This window comes from Ranitomeya variabilis, chromosome 1, assembly GCF_051348905.1.
Source record: "Ranitomeya variabilis isolate aRanVar5 chromosome 1, aRanVar5.hap1, whole genome shotgun sequence".
NCBI classification, from domain to species: Eukaryota; Metazoa; Chordata; class Amphibia; order Anura; family Dendrobatidae; genus Ranitomeya; species Ranitomeya variabilis.
Genome location: NC_135232.1, coordinates 738,630,669 through 738,645,589, shown reverse-complemented (window position 1 = coordinate 738,645,589; position 14,921 = coordinate 738,630,669). Strand labels below are relative to the sequence as shown.

General features: G+C 48.1%; 1 protein-coding gene across 4 annotated transcripts in view; it reads left to right on the top strand.

The window, feature by feature from the left end:
* The window catches only part of LBHD2 (LBH domain containing 2), a 90,902-nt gene that overhangs the window by 25,124 nt on the left and 50,857 nt on the right, over nt 1–14,921 (top strand). The window contains exon 1 of one of the 4 annotated variants that reach the window (XM_077251556.1): nt 3,138–3,257. The exons of 2 other annotated variants lie outside the window; for them this stretch is intronic. The gene's annotated coding sequence lies outside the window, so the exon portion shown is untranslated. Of the gene's footprint in view, nt 1–3,137; nt 3,258–14,921 lie in introns of those variants that run through there. One more of the 4 variants, XM_077251643.1, reaches the window with a different exon arrangement.

Here is a 14,921-nt window from a genome sequence, read left to right as displayed (position 1 = left end):
CTAGTTTATTGCAAAAACCTCTCCAAAATTTAGACACAAATTGTACTCCCCTATCAGACACAATGTTCAGAATGATCCCATGTAATCTTACAATATGAGAGATGAGCAACCTGGAGAGTGTCTCTGCATTAGGTAATCCTGACAAAGGAACAAAATGAGCTTGTTTGCTGACTCGATCAACTACCACCCAAATAGCAGTCTTCTCATCAGACAGAGGCAAATCAGTAATGAAATCCATGGACAAATGAGTCCATGGTCTTTCTGGAATAGGCAATGGAGCCAATTCCCCAGCCAACCAGCTATGAATGACTTTGGCACGTGCGCAGACTACACAAGCAGATACAAAATCTTTAATATCCTTATGTATGGATGGCCACCAAAAAAGTCTAGCAATGGCTTACCTTGTGGCAGTAACCACAGGATGACCACATAAAACAAAATTCCTGTAACACCCGTAATCTTAGGTACACAGGCACAAATAATTTAAACGCTGAGGATGTGGAAGGAGCCAACGACTGGGCTTCACGAATCTCCTCTTCCAGCTCCGAAGTCACCATAGACACCACAATATCCTGAGGAATAATGGAGGTTCTAGAGGACAAATTGAATCTAAACTACAAGATAAAGCATCAGTTTCACATTCTAAGGCTACGTTCACATTTGCGTTGTTGGGCGCAGCGTCGGCGACGCAACCAACAACGCATGTACACAACGCAGCATTTTGCGACGCATGCGTTGTCATAAGATAGTAAAGATCAGGAGTTTCGGCGCAGGGAAAACGCTACAAGTAGCGTCCTCTGCACCCTGTCTTGTGCGTCAATATGACGCATGCATCGTAAAACGCATTACAACGCATACCGGCACATGTCCATGCGCCCCCCATGTTAAAGATAGGGGCGCATGACGCATGCGTCGGTATCCGTCGACGACGCTGCGCCCAACAACGCAAATGTGAACGTTACCTTAGACCCTGGCCAGACGTAATGTAACGTTAGTCACTTCTCACGACCAAGCCATGAGTCAGAGTGGTCAAGGAGTCCAAGGTCAGAAGCCAGGAGGGTGCGTCATAAACAGAAAGAAGAAACAAAAGTGTAGTCAGGTAACGTTCCAAGGTCAGAGTACCGGGAGGATAACTGATCAGAGCTGAAGGGGTAAAACAGGCGGATGGTCAGAACGAAGTCCAAGGCCAAGCTGTCAATCAAAGTACTGACAGCTTCAGCACACCCCTATACCAGATTGGATGGCTGAGCTGTCAGTAACTGCATCCCAGACACGCTGAGGGGTGGAACCGTGACACAATGAGGTCGGACCTCATGCACCAAGATCAGAGGGGCTAGATGTTATAAAGTGCGTGTGCGTGTCAATGGGAGTGAATGAGAAACTGGAAATCAATGGATAAGTTGTGTCTCCAGATTCTTTTCTATATACGATGCATCTTAGTCTTTTGGGTGAGTAGGGCGCTCGCCCAGTAACAGACCTTGCTTACAGGAGTGACCGTCTTTATGTGGACACTCTCACCCTCCGTGCACCCCCTGCCTATCACAGTGCCATATAAATATTTACTATGGATTTACGCATTTTTGGCGCATACAGCCGCCCTTCAGTGCACAGATATAAAACTTTCTCTCCATTGTCTAATTGTTACATGGAGCCAATATCCAAGATCTGAGCAATGAATAATTCAATCTGCTCCAACTTCCTCTTCCTCTGCTCTTTGCAATTAACGGTGGGTTTTTTTTGCTCAGAATATCCGTATCATCAGCTGCTAGGATGTGAACACACAGAGGATATTGGTTTTGTTACAAGGCTAAAAGACACCCACATGTGTTTTTCCATTGGATTAGTATTGTTATTCAGCAGTGTGGACTTAAAATGATCATTGTGTTGCCATGTGCAAGCAGCCGGCGCACTGTATGTGACTTATTTTATGTGGCACCATATGGCGCCATTATTAGTGCACATTATGACACTATTGTTGTAGTGATGTAATGTTGTGCCTGTATACTACTGCAATTTGGGTGCCAATGATGATTTTTCTGTATGGTACTGTTAGTAGGATGTTTATAGCATTATTATATGGAACTAGTAATGAGACAATCTACCAAAATTAGCATTTGTCAATTTGATCAATTTTGACCAGGAGATTTAATTGGCATTGGATTTATTGAATGTGAAATGATTGCACCTTTTTATGCTTTAGGCTTTCTACGAATCCCAGAGAACAATAAACATAGAAGTTAAAAAAAATAAAAAAAATGTTATACTCTCCTCACCGCAGCAGCTCCCCGCCTGGTCCTCTGATGGTTCCCTCAGGTTCTGGTCTTCATTGCAGGTGTTGCATTTTTATTTGGGTTGGGAAATGCTTAAAAAGTGCACACAGGGTTAAGAAAATGTTACTTAAAGGGGACCGGTCACATGACAGAAACATGTAATGTTATTACCTAGTTTGAATGCTGCTATTCTCCTGAGTCCGGTGCTGTTTTTCTTTTGTTCCTGCGCCTCTCCGTTCCTGAGATATGGCCTCCTCTTTCTTGTATATAAATCTAACCTTGCTAGTAAGTGAGTGTGCTCATAAACTCTTAGTGGGTGTGTTCTTCAGAGCCATGCCCAGTTGGCTAACAGAAATAGAGGCCATATCTCTAGAATAGAGAGGCGCAGGAACAAAAGAAAAACATCGCAGGATTCAGGAAAAAAGCGGCTTTTACACCAGGTAAAAATAATTACTTATTTATGACAAGTGACAGATCCCCTCTAACCCTCTTACAATGTACACTGCATTTTTTTGTGTTTGTAGCTTTTTTCAAATAATTAGGGCCCTGAAGTTCTGCTTTATTCAGTGTCTTTTGTGACGTTTTCTCCCGTAGAGTGCATGTATTGTGTTTGTTGTCGGCATTTTTGTTGTGTTTTTGACAACATAATATTAGAGAATCACGTGATCTGTGACTGGTAAACGCAATTATAACAGACATCACTGAAAAAATGAGAAAAATAAGAACGTGTGAAGGAAACTATACCGGTAGTGTTAGAGAATGTGGAACTCAGCATGACTTCCCTCAGCAGAGACCCGCCTGAGGTAAAATGAAAGCAGAGCTCTGATTGGTTGCTCTGGTAAACTGAACGTTAAGCCTTGATTGATTGCTAAAAAGACAGTGTTTCTGTCACACAGTTCTGATGACTGAGGTCAAATGAGCCTCATCCTGTAGGAACCGCACAAGGGGAACGAGAGCTGGAATTGGAGGCTGCGTATGAGTGCTACGGTACAATGCTTTTATTGGAATACTATGTGGCAGTATTACATGGGTGCTTTGTGGAGACGTTTCTTGTGTGGTCTGTGGTGGTACAACGTGGGTGCTCTGAGGTGGCATTATGTGGATGCTCTGTCAGTATTATGTGGGTGCTCTGTGGCGCTGTAATATGAGTACTTTGGTATTACGTGGTTTCTCTGTGGCAGTGTTACATGGGTATGTGCTGGCGGTAATACGTGGGTTCTCTGTGGCACTGTTAAATGGGTGGTCTGTGTTGGTGTTACATGGGTAGTACTAGTTTACTTTGTGGTGGTACTACATGGGTGTGGCCGTGTAACGTGAGTGCTTTGTGGGTCATGTTACGTGGGTGCTTTGTGGCCGTGTTACGTGGGTGCTTTGTGGGCCGTGTTACGTGGGTGCTCTATTTCCGTGTTATGTGGGCTCTGTGGTGGCGTTACATGGTACTCAGGTTGGTGCTGCATGGCTACTCTGTGGCAGTATTATTTGGGTACTCTGGTGGTACTACCTGGGTGGTCTGTGGTGGGGTTACTTGGGTTGCTCTGCTGTCATGTTATGTGGGGTTTGGTGGTGTTACATGGGTGCTATATGGTGGATTTATGTGGGTACTCTGGTGTTACATAGGTGTTCTGTGTTGGTGTTACATGGGTACTCTGTGGCAGTATTATTTGGGTACTCTGGTTGTACTACATGGGTGCTTGTGGCGGTGTTACATGACTGCTCTGTGGTGCTTCTTGGGTGCTTTGTGGCGGTATTATATGGGTGCTCTATAGCAGTACTATTTAAATATTTCTGTAAATAACAGTCCATTCAAATATACAGGACAGTGGTGAAAAACGTATAGAAATGTTGCCATGGTACTTGGTGCTACTACAATATTGTCCGCCATAGATTTAGAAAGGCCATTGAGCAGTTAGTTCTAGAGTTATATTAGCTAGAAGTGTGTTCTAAAAGTGTGGATTACATTAGAATTAAAACCTGAATTGAACCTGAAGGGAACTGAAGGTAACTGGCCAGTCACTGCAAACAATGTTTCTGTTTATTTTCACTTTCACCCATCTTTCACTTTCTGCTACCTCCCCCATTCCCCACACCAAGTAAGGAACTGTTCATCTCCTCTTCTATCCTCCCCATCCATCTCACCTCCTCCTCTGAACTGTTCCTCAACATACAATCCTCTGTCTCAAAGCACAGGCAGCCCCCTCATGCCCTCTCCTGCTCCCACCTGCTAACACTATCTCTGCTCCTTCTCACTGCTGGTAATATCTCTACAAATCCTGGTCCTCCTCACCATATTCCCACAGTCATTTCTACCTCCCATCCACGCTCCATCACAAACTTCCGTAACCTCTCTAACCTTATACCCATTCACCCAGCCCCCACTTCCCCAGTCCCACTAACAGGAGCTCTGTGGAACGCTCGCTCTGTCTGTAACAAGCTTTCCTACATCCATGATCTCTTTGTTACTACCAAACTCTCCTTCCTCGCCATCACCGAAACCTGGCTCACCCCTTCTGACACAGCCTCCCCTGCTGCACTCTCTTACGGTGGCTTCCACCTTTCTCACACACCCCGCCCCAGCAGCAAACATGGCGGAGGAGTTGGTTTTCTCCTGTCAGATAACTGCTCCTTCACCCCAATCCCACTGCCACCCTCTGTTACCCTCCCTTCCTTTGAGGTGCACTCTGTGCGCATCTACTCCCCCTCCAACCTCCAACTGGCTGCCATTTACCGCCCCCCAGGACCAGCCACCACCTTCTTTGACCACTTCACCACCTGGCTACTTCATTTCCTTTCTGCGCACATCCCCACTATCATCATGGGCGATTTCAACATCCCCATTGACACTTCCCTCTCAGCTGCCACTAAACTTCTATCTCTCACTTCCTCCTTCGGCCTCACTCAATGGTCTTCTGCAGCCACTCACAAAGATGGTCACACACTGCACCTCATCTTCACCCGCCTCTGCTCCCTGTCTAACCTCTCTAACTCACCTCTTCCACTCTCTGACCACAACCTTCTCACATTCTCATCTCTCTCCACTCCATGTCTACAATCTCCACCCCACAAACTTTCACATCCTCGCAGAAATCTTAAACATCTTGACCTACATTCATTCTCGGAATCCCTCCTCCCTCTCACAGACATAAGTTCCATACACAATGCGGATGACGCTGCCGCTGTATATAACACCACAATAGCTGTAGCTTTGGAATCTGCTGCCCCACTTACACATACCAAAGCTCGCAAAATCAACAGACAGCCCTGGCACACCAGCCTGACCAAAGAACTGAGGCGAGCTTCCAGGGCTGCTGAGCGCAAATGGAAAAGATCCCACTCCAACGACCACTTCATCGCATTCAAACAGTCCCTCACTACTTTCAAGACCACACTCGCCACAGCTAAACAAACCTACTTCTCATCTCTCATATCCTCCCTGTCTCACAACCCTAAACAGTTATTCAACACCTTCAATTCTCTCCTCCGTCCCCCAGCACCTCCTCCCTCCCCACTTATCTCAGCTGAAGACTTTGCCTCATTTTTCAAGCAGAAGATTGATAGCATCAGAGACTGTTTTGGTCAACAAGCCCCAGAGCCCTTCCTCCCGACTTCCCAGCCCTCCACCTCCAAAACCAACTTCTCCACCATTACAGAAGATCAACTCTCCACTCTACTCTCAAGATCGCATCTCACCACCTGTGCACTTGACCCACTCCCATCCCACCTCATCCCAAACCTCACCACAGTCTTCATCCCAACCCTAACCCATCTCTTCAACCTATCACTAATAACTGGTGTTTTCCCCTCAAGCTTTAAACATGCCTCCATCACACCTATCCTCAAAAAGCCCTCTCTTGACCCATCCTCTGTATCTAGCTATCGCCCTATATCACTTCTCCCTTATGCCTCCAAACTACTGGAACAACACGTCTACCTTGAACTGTCCTCCCATCTCTCTTCTTGCTCCCTCTCTGACCGCTTACAATCTGGCTTCCGGTCACACCACTCCACTGAAACTGCCCTAACTAAGGTCACCAACGACCTCTTAACCGCCAAGAGCAAGCGACACTACTCTGTTCTCCTCCTCGACCTGTTGGCTGCCTTTGACACAGTGGACCATTCCCTATTATTACAGACCCTCTCATCCCTTGGCATCACAGACTTGGCCCTATCCTGGATCTCATCATACCTAACAGACTGGACATTCAGCGTCTCCCACTCACACACCACCTCCTGACCTCGCCCCCTATCTGTCGGAGTCCCGCAAGGTTCAGTCCTTGGGCCCCTGCTCTTCTCCATTTACACCTTTGGCCTGGGACAGCTCATAGAATCTCATGGCTTTCAGTATCACCTCTATGCTGATGACACACAGATCTACATCTCTGGACCAGATATCACCTCCCTACTAACCAGAATCCCTCAATGTCTGTCCACTATTTCATCCTTCTTCTCCGCTAGATTTCTGAAACTTAACATGGACAAAACAGAATTCATCATCTTTCCCCCATCTCACGCGACCCCCCTAACGAACCTAACCATTACAGTAAATGGCTGCCCACTCTCCCCAGTCCCACAAGCTCGCTGCCTCGGGGTAATCCTTGACGCTGATCTCTCCTTCAAACCACATATCCAAGCCCTTTCCACTTCCTGCCGACTTCAACTCAAAAATATTTCACGAATCCGTTCATTCCTCAACCAAGAATCTGCAAAAACCCTAGTCCATGCCCTCATCATCTCTCGCCTTGACTACTGCAACCTCCTGCTCTGTGGCCTCCCCTCGAACACTCTCGCACCCCTCCAATCTATTCTAAACTCTGCTGCCCGACTAATCCACCTGTCCCCCCGCTATTCCCCGGCCTCTCCCCTCTGTCAATCCCTCCACTGGCTCCCCGTTGCCCAGAGACTCCAGTACAAAACCCTAACCATGACATACAAAGCCATCCACAACCTGTCTCCTCCATACATCTGTGACCTCGTCTCCCGGTACTTACCTACACGCAACCTCCGATCCTCACAAGATCTCCTTCTCTACTGCCCTCTTATCTCCTCTTCCCACAATTGCATACAAGATTTCTCTCGCATATCACCCCTACTCTGGAACCCTCTACCACAACACATAAGACTCTCGCCTACCATCGAAACCTTCAAAAAGAACCTGAAGACCCACCTCTTCCGTCAAGCCTACAACCTGCAGTAACCACCGATCAACCAAACTGCTGCATGACCAGCTCTATCATCACCTACTGTATTCTCACCCATCCCTTGTAGATTGTGAGCCTTCGCGGGCAGGGTCCTCACTCCTCCTGTACCAGTTATGACTTGTATTGTTTAAGATTATTGTACTTGTTTTTATTATGTATACCCCTCCTCACATGTAAAGCGCCATGGAATAAATGGCGCTATAACAATAAATAATAATAATAAATAATAATAATTATAATTTATGGCCCACCCCAGTGTTTCGGCCTCCCCTTTGTGGTCTACGTGGATCTGCCCGCGGTCTGAGTCGTGGGTGCAGATTTTGTGCGTCCTGCATGTTCCATTCATGGCAGTCTTAGGGAACACATGAAAGCCCGTGTCTGCAGCCTGCTCCCCTCCCTGCGCTCTCTGGCATCTCTCAGACCTACAGGTTTTGCGAGTGCTGCACCTACACTCAGGAATTCCAAGACTTGCTTAAGTTGCTTTTTTTACCTGCAGTGTTGAACCACTTTAATTCAGGAGGACACGTGAGAGTTAGCTTAAAAAAGGCTTAATGGCTACTGCTGGATCAACAAGAGTGTAAGATGCAGTGGAGCGCAGCTCTGGAGCCACTTAACTGGGCGTCTGCAGATCGACCATAGAGGAATGTTATAGAGTGATACTGAGGGCACAGTGGCGGAGGAGATCACCATCCAAAGATGCACAGGGAGCGGGATATAGGTATATAGTATGGCGGGGGATCGGGATATAGGTATATAGTACGGCACAGGGGTGCAGATATAGGTATATAGTACGGCGAGGGATCGGGATATAGGTATATAGTGAGGCACAGGGAGCGGGATATAGGTATATAGTACGGCACAGGGAGAGGGGTATAGGTATATAGTGAGGCACAGGGAGCGGGATATAGGTATATAGTACGGCAGGGGATCGGGATATAGGTATATAGTATGGCACAGGGAGCGGGATATAGGTATATAGTGAGGCACAGGAAGTGGGATATAGGTATATAGTACAGCGGGGGATCGGGATATAGGTATATAGTACTGCACAGGGATCGGGATATAGGTATATAGTGAGGCACAGGGAGCGGGATATAGGTATATAGTGAGGCACAGGGGAGCCGATATAGGAATATAGTGCGGGATATACAGTACAGACCAAAAGTTGGGACACACCTTCTCATTTAAAGACTTTTCTGTATTTTCATGACTACGAAAATTGTAAATTCAAATTGAAGGCATCAAAACTATGAATTAACACATGTGGAATGATATACTTAACAAAAAAGTGTGAAACAACTGAAATTCTATCTTATATTCTAGGTTCTTCAAAGTAGCCACCTTTCACTTTGATGACTGTTTTGCACACTCTTGGCATTTTCTTGATGAGCTTCAAGAGTAGTCATCGGAAATGGTTTTCACTTCACAGGTGTGCCCTGTCAGGTTTAATAAGTGGGATTTCTTGCCTTATAAATGGGGTTGGGACCATCAGTTGTGTTGTGCAGAAGTCTGGTGGATACCCAGCTGATAGTCCTACTGAATAGACTGTTAGAATTTGTATTATGGCAAGAAAAAAGCAGCTAAGTAAAGAAAAACAAGTGGCCATCATTACTCTAAGAAATGAAGGTCAGTCAGTCCGAAAAATTGGGAAAACTTTGAAAGTGTCCCCAAGTGCAGTTGCAAAAACCATCAAGCGCTACAAAGAAACTGGCTCACATAAGGACCGCCCCAGGAAAGGAAGACCAAGAGTCACCTCTGCTTCTGAGGATATGTTTATCCGAGTCACCAGCCTCAGAAATCGCAGGTTAACAGCACCTCAGATTAGAGACCAGGTCAATGCCACACAGAGTTCTAGCAGCAGACACATCTCTACAACAACTGTTAAGAGGAGACTTTGTGCAGCATGCCTTCATGGTAAAATAGCTGCTAGGAAACCACTGCTAAGGAAAGGCAACAAGCAGAAGAGACTTGTATGGGCTAAAGAACACAAGGAATGGACATTAGACCAGTGGAAATCTGTGCTTTGGTTTGATGAGTCCAAATTTGAGATCTTTGGTTTCAACCACCGTGTCTTTGTGCGACGCAGAAAAGGTGAACAGATGGACTCTACATGCCTGGTTCCCACCGAGAAGCATGGAGGAGGAGGTGTGATGGTGTGGGGCTGCTTTGTGGTGACACTGTTGGGGATTTATTCAAAATTGAAGGCATACTGACCAGCATGGCTACCACAGCATCTTGCAGCAGCATGCTATTCCATCCGGTTTGCATTTAGTTGGACAATCATTTATTTTTCAACAGGACAATGACCCAAACACACCTCCAGGCTGTGTAAGGGCTATTTAACCAAGAAGGAGAGTGATGGGGTGCTACGCCAGATGACCTGGTCTCCACAGTCACCAGACCTGAACTCAATCGAGATGGTTTGGGGTGAGCTGGACCGCAGAGTGAAGGCAAAAGGGCCAACAAGTGCTAAGCATCTCTGGGAACTCCTTCAAGATTGTTGGAAGACCATTCCCAGTGACTACCTATTGAAGCTCATCAAGAGAATGCCAAGAGTGTGTAAAGCAGTCCTCAGAGCAAAAGGTGGCTTCTTTGAAGAACTTAGAATATACGACATATTTTCAGTTGTTTCACACTTTTTTATTAAGTATATAATTCCACATGTGTTAATTCATAGTTTTGATGCCTTCAGTGTGAATGTACATGCAGCGCCCCAGAGTCCTGGTCGTTGCAGTACTGATGCTCCGCCGCTAAGGGGGGCTATGGTACGTCTGATGGCACTGAAGGAGTTCACCTGACCAGGTATCACAGACACCAATACATTTCACAGTCTGGCCTCCAGGGGGAGCTAAGGGTACTATGTATTAGGCCACTCCTCACAGTCTGGTAAAACTGGGGGCTAGACAGGAAGTTAGAGAGAAGCTGACTGGGAATCGAACAGGCAACATCCTGTGGCAGAGGGTGTTGCGGGGAGAGACTCAGGGGGGTCCCTGTCAGGGGTGGGATCCTGACAGAGGCCTAGCGAACAGAGAGAACGTTACGGGACCGTGCCTGCACGAGATAGCGGCGGTGCCCTAAGAAAGGACAAGAAGCGAGGTTTATTGTGCTGAGTGAGAAACGAGATCAACGCAACAAGGAGAAACACCAGTAGGAGTCGTGCTGTAAGACAAGGCAACATCCTACTGAGGCGCGTAGCCGGTGGCCGGAACGCCAAGGAAGTATTGAGCTCCAGGCCTTACTTCAAACCTATGGCAGGACAGTCAGTTATAGGCGGGCTGTCTCACTAAAATCACCTAAGAAGTCATAGGGGGCAACAACTGGAGAGGGGCGACACTAGGGTCCCGGAAGAGCTCCGAGCCTACCTGTCATACGGGTGCGTCCTAGCCATATGATCTGGGGACGAAGAAGAACATCATAATCGAGTTGTGAGGGAACTTCAGAAACAGATACAACAGTTGTGGGGACTATCCCGTAAGCACAGCAGGGGAGGACTACAACACACAAGCGCTAGAAGGTAGGCACAGATTTCCACCTGCAAAGGGAACTCTGGAGGTGCCATCGGACCGTCCGGACTTGCGCAGCCTGGTTAACCGTATTCCGGACTGAGGATCCTGAAGCCTTCAGTAAAGAGGTAAAGAGACTGCAACCTGGTGTCCTCGTTATTTACTGTGATCTGCACCGCACCATCATAACATCATCAATACACCCCACACCTTTCATTGGGCGCCCCTCAGCAGGGTCACGGACCGGGTCTAGCCACCGTGACAACCCCAGAGCAGAGACTCAGAGGCCCGGTACCGGGTACCCCTCGGCCCTGCGGCAGTGGGGGCGCTGCAACTTGGCGTCATGAGCAGGATCTGCTTAAGCCTGAAGAATCAGGTCATATGTGCCTTGGGACTGTGATTTGTTGTGCTTGGACTGTGACTTAGTGCAAAGACTGTGCATTGCCGCTGCCGCCAAAGGTTCCCGCCAAAACCCGCCGCCATTGCAGCGCCACAGGGAGCGCAGGGGGAGAAGAAGGGCGTGCCATGGGAGGAGACTACCAAAGCGGCGCCAAAAGCAGTGACCGCCCCCTCCGACTTCTGCTGCGAGATGATGACCTGCCCAGAAGCAGAGGAGAACCACCCCCTGATTTGGAACGGCGGGAACGAGGCGAAGAGGGAGCTTGACCTTGGAGAAATGGCGGAGCCAGGTGTATGCGGTGCCGCCGAATGCCGGACAGCGACGATGAGCAGCAAGTGCCCGAGCGACGGCGAAGTGATCCCGGCTTGCCCTCACCCACCAGAGGCGGACTCGCGTCCACCGCAGCTGAAGGATCTGAACTCCTTGGAGCCGCCGGCGGAGGAGCTGAGCCTACCTATCCTAACCACGGAGCCATGGAGGGCGGAACCACATCAAGAGGCCACCTCGGAGGAACCGCAGTCCGGGCTGCAGCCGATTCCAGTGTCCTTGTCAGCGGAGCGGATCGACATCGGTGGAATCACATCAGGCGCAGGTATGGAAGACGCACCTCCTCCCGTGACCGATCCTGCTCCCCTGACCGATCCCGCTCCCGTGACCGCTCCTCAACCCAACAATGACCGTTTCCTCTCGGCGGGGCTGCTGGTACCTCCACTACCGACCACGATGGGGGAACCCATAGATGTGAGCCCAGAAGGTGTGATCCTCCAGTGGGACACCCCCTGGACCGGGCCAGATGGAGCTCGGGAGGAAAGCCTCACCCTTGCTGTGCTCAATTGGGAACAATATAAGCGATGCCTGATCCTACATTGGAAAAACCGAAAAGACACAGAACAAACTAATGCGCCAAAAGTACAACGCCTGAAGCCTGCGCAACCTGGTGTCCTCGTTATTTACTGTGATCTGCACCGCACCATCATAACATCATCAATACACCCCACACCTTTCATTGGGCGCCCCTCAGCAGGGTCACGGAGCGGGTCTAGCCACCGTGACAACCCCAGAGCAGAGACTCAGAGGCCCGGTACCGGGTACCCCTCGGCCCTGCGGCAGTGGGGGCGCTGCATACAATTTTCATAGCCATGGAAATACAGAAAAATCTTTAAATGAGAAGGTGTGTCCACACTTTTGGTCTGTACTGTAGGTATATAGTGCGGCACAGGAAGCGGGATACAGGTATATAGTGCGGCACAGGATATAACACGGCATGGGATGGGACACAGTCATGGCCAAAAGTGTTGACACCCTTAAAATTGTTCCAGAAAATAAAGTATTTCTCACAGGCAATTATTACAATGACATGTTTTGTTACACATGATTATTTCCTATTAGAACCTTTTTTGTATTAGAATGCAAAAAAACAGAGGAAAAAAGGCAAATTGGAAATAGCTTCACACAAAACCCCAAAGTGGCACTGACAAAATTGTTGCCACGTTTCCAAATTGTGGGTAAACAACTTTGTTTCAAGCATGTTAGTCTGAGTAAATCACTGCCACCGATGCGGCGGGGTGGGCGGGGTTATGGGTGGGATTATGGGCTGGGAAGACCTGAATAATCATTTCCTATTTACATACTCTTGAATTGCTGGTGCATGACTATACATTTTCGGAGGCTTAAAGCAACAGAACTGGGCAACGTATAGCATTAAAAGCTACGTATCATGAAATGCTGCCCAAGCCCGATATCAGGATGCTATTAGTATGGGTTCCAAAAATGACCTGACAGATTTCCTTTAAATGTATAACACAGAACATGAATATAATGAGGCACAGGATATAATACAGCAGGGGATGGGTATTGTGAGGCAGCGAGGGGAATCATAGACGAGGGCCGTTATATGACATATAAGTATGAGTATACATAATGAATACATCACCACTGTTCCCAGTTCAGAAACCTGTGAATCCTCACAGCGCACAATGTGTGTGCTAAGGGCAGCGTCGGACTGGAGTAGTTTGGGCCCACCAGAGAAAATCATTCTAAGGGCCCACCATGCTTAAGGGGTACTAGCTGCAGAGTCTTCCCTCTTTCACTGGATCCTGCATAAAAAAACGGTCCGTTGGACAGAGAAAACGTTTAGAGGAACGTTTTTTCTGCACGTCGGAAAATCGGTCAGCGACACATCCTGCGCTGCCCGTCACTGGAAGCCTATGGGCGCAGGATGCGTCGCTGCCTGTGAAAAGCAGGAATCCAGCAACTGGTCCCGTCTTTTCAAAGAGATCATGCGTGGAAGAATTTCCCGTCAGGGAAATTCTCTCTCGCTTGCTCTCTTTTTACTATTGATGCTGCCTATGCAGCATCAATAGTAACAAGATATAATGTTAAAAATAATTAAAAAAATAAAAAATCGCAGTAATCTCACCTACCGGCGTTCCCGCGCAGCGTCACCAATGCTCCCGGCAGCTAGCGTTCCTAGTAATACATTGCGACTTCTCACGATATTTTGCAGTGTATTACTAGGAACGCTAGCTGCCGGGAGCATCACTGAGCGGGAACGCCAGTAGGTGAGAACACTGCGATTTTTTTATTTTTTTTTAACCTGGTTTGTGTTGTGTATGCGTTTTTGCAGTGGAAAACCGCTGCGAAGACGCATACACAACAGGTGCACACAGCCTCGACGAGTCCGTCAGAAAGACGGGCCCAGTGCACACGTTTTCCACAATCTGCACAGGATCCATCATTTCAACGTCTTGACGGATCCTGTGCAGATTTTGAAGATGGAAGTGTGAAAGTAGCCTTAGGGTACCGTCACACATTGAAATTTTCATCGCTGCGACGGCACGATTCGTGACGTCGCAGCGTCGTATAATCATCGCTCCAGCGTCGTAGACTGCGGTCACACGTTGCAATCACGGCGCTGGAGCGATGCCGAAGTCCCCGGGTAACCAGGGTAAACATCGGGTAACTAAGCGCAGGGCCGCGCTTAGTAACCCGATGTTTACCCTGGTTACCAGCGTAAAAGTAAAAAAACAAACAGTACATACTCACCCGTCGGTGTCCTTCAGGTCCCTTGCAGTCTGCTTCCTGCTCTGAGTGCAGCCGTACAGTGAGAGCAGAGCGCAGCACCGCTGCGCTCTGCTCTCACTTTCCGGCCGGCACTCAGAGCAGGAAGCAGACGGCAAGGGACCTGAAGGACACCGACGGGTGAGTATGTACGGTTTGTTTTTTTACGTTTACGCTTGTAACCAGGGTAAACATCGGGTTACTAAGCGCGGCCCTGCGCTTAGTTACCCGATGTTTACCCTGGTTACAAGCGAAGACATCGCTGGATCGCTGTCACACACAACGATCCAGCGATGTCAGCGGGTGATCAAGCGACGAAAGAAAGTTCCAAACGATCTGCTACGACGTACGATTCTCAGCAGGGTGTCTGATCGCAGTAGCGTGTCAGACACCGCGATATCGTAACGATATCGCTAGAACGTCACGAATCGTAACGTTGTAGCGATGGAAATTTCAATGTGTGACGGTACCCCAAGTTTCCATCTAGTTAAGC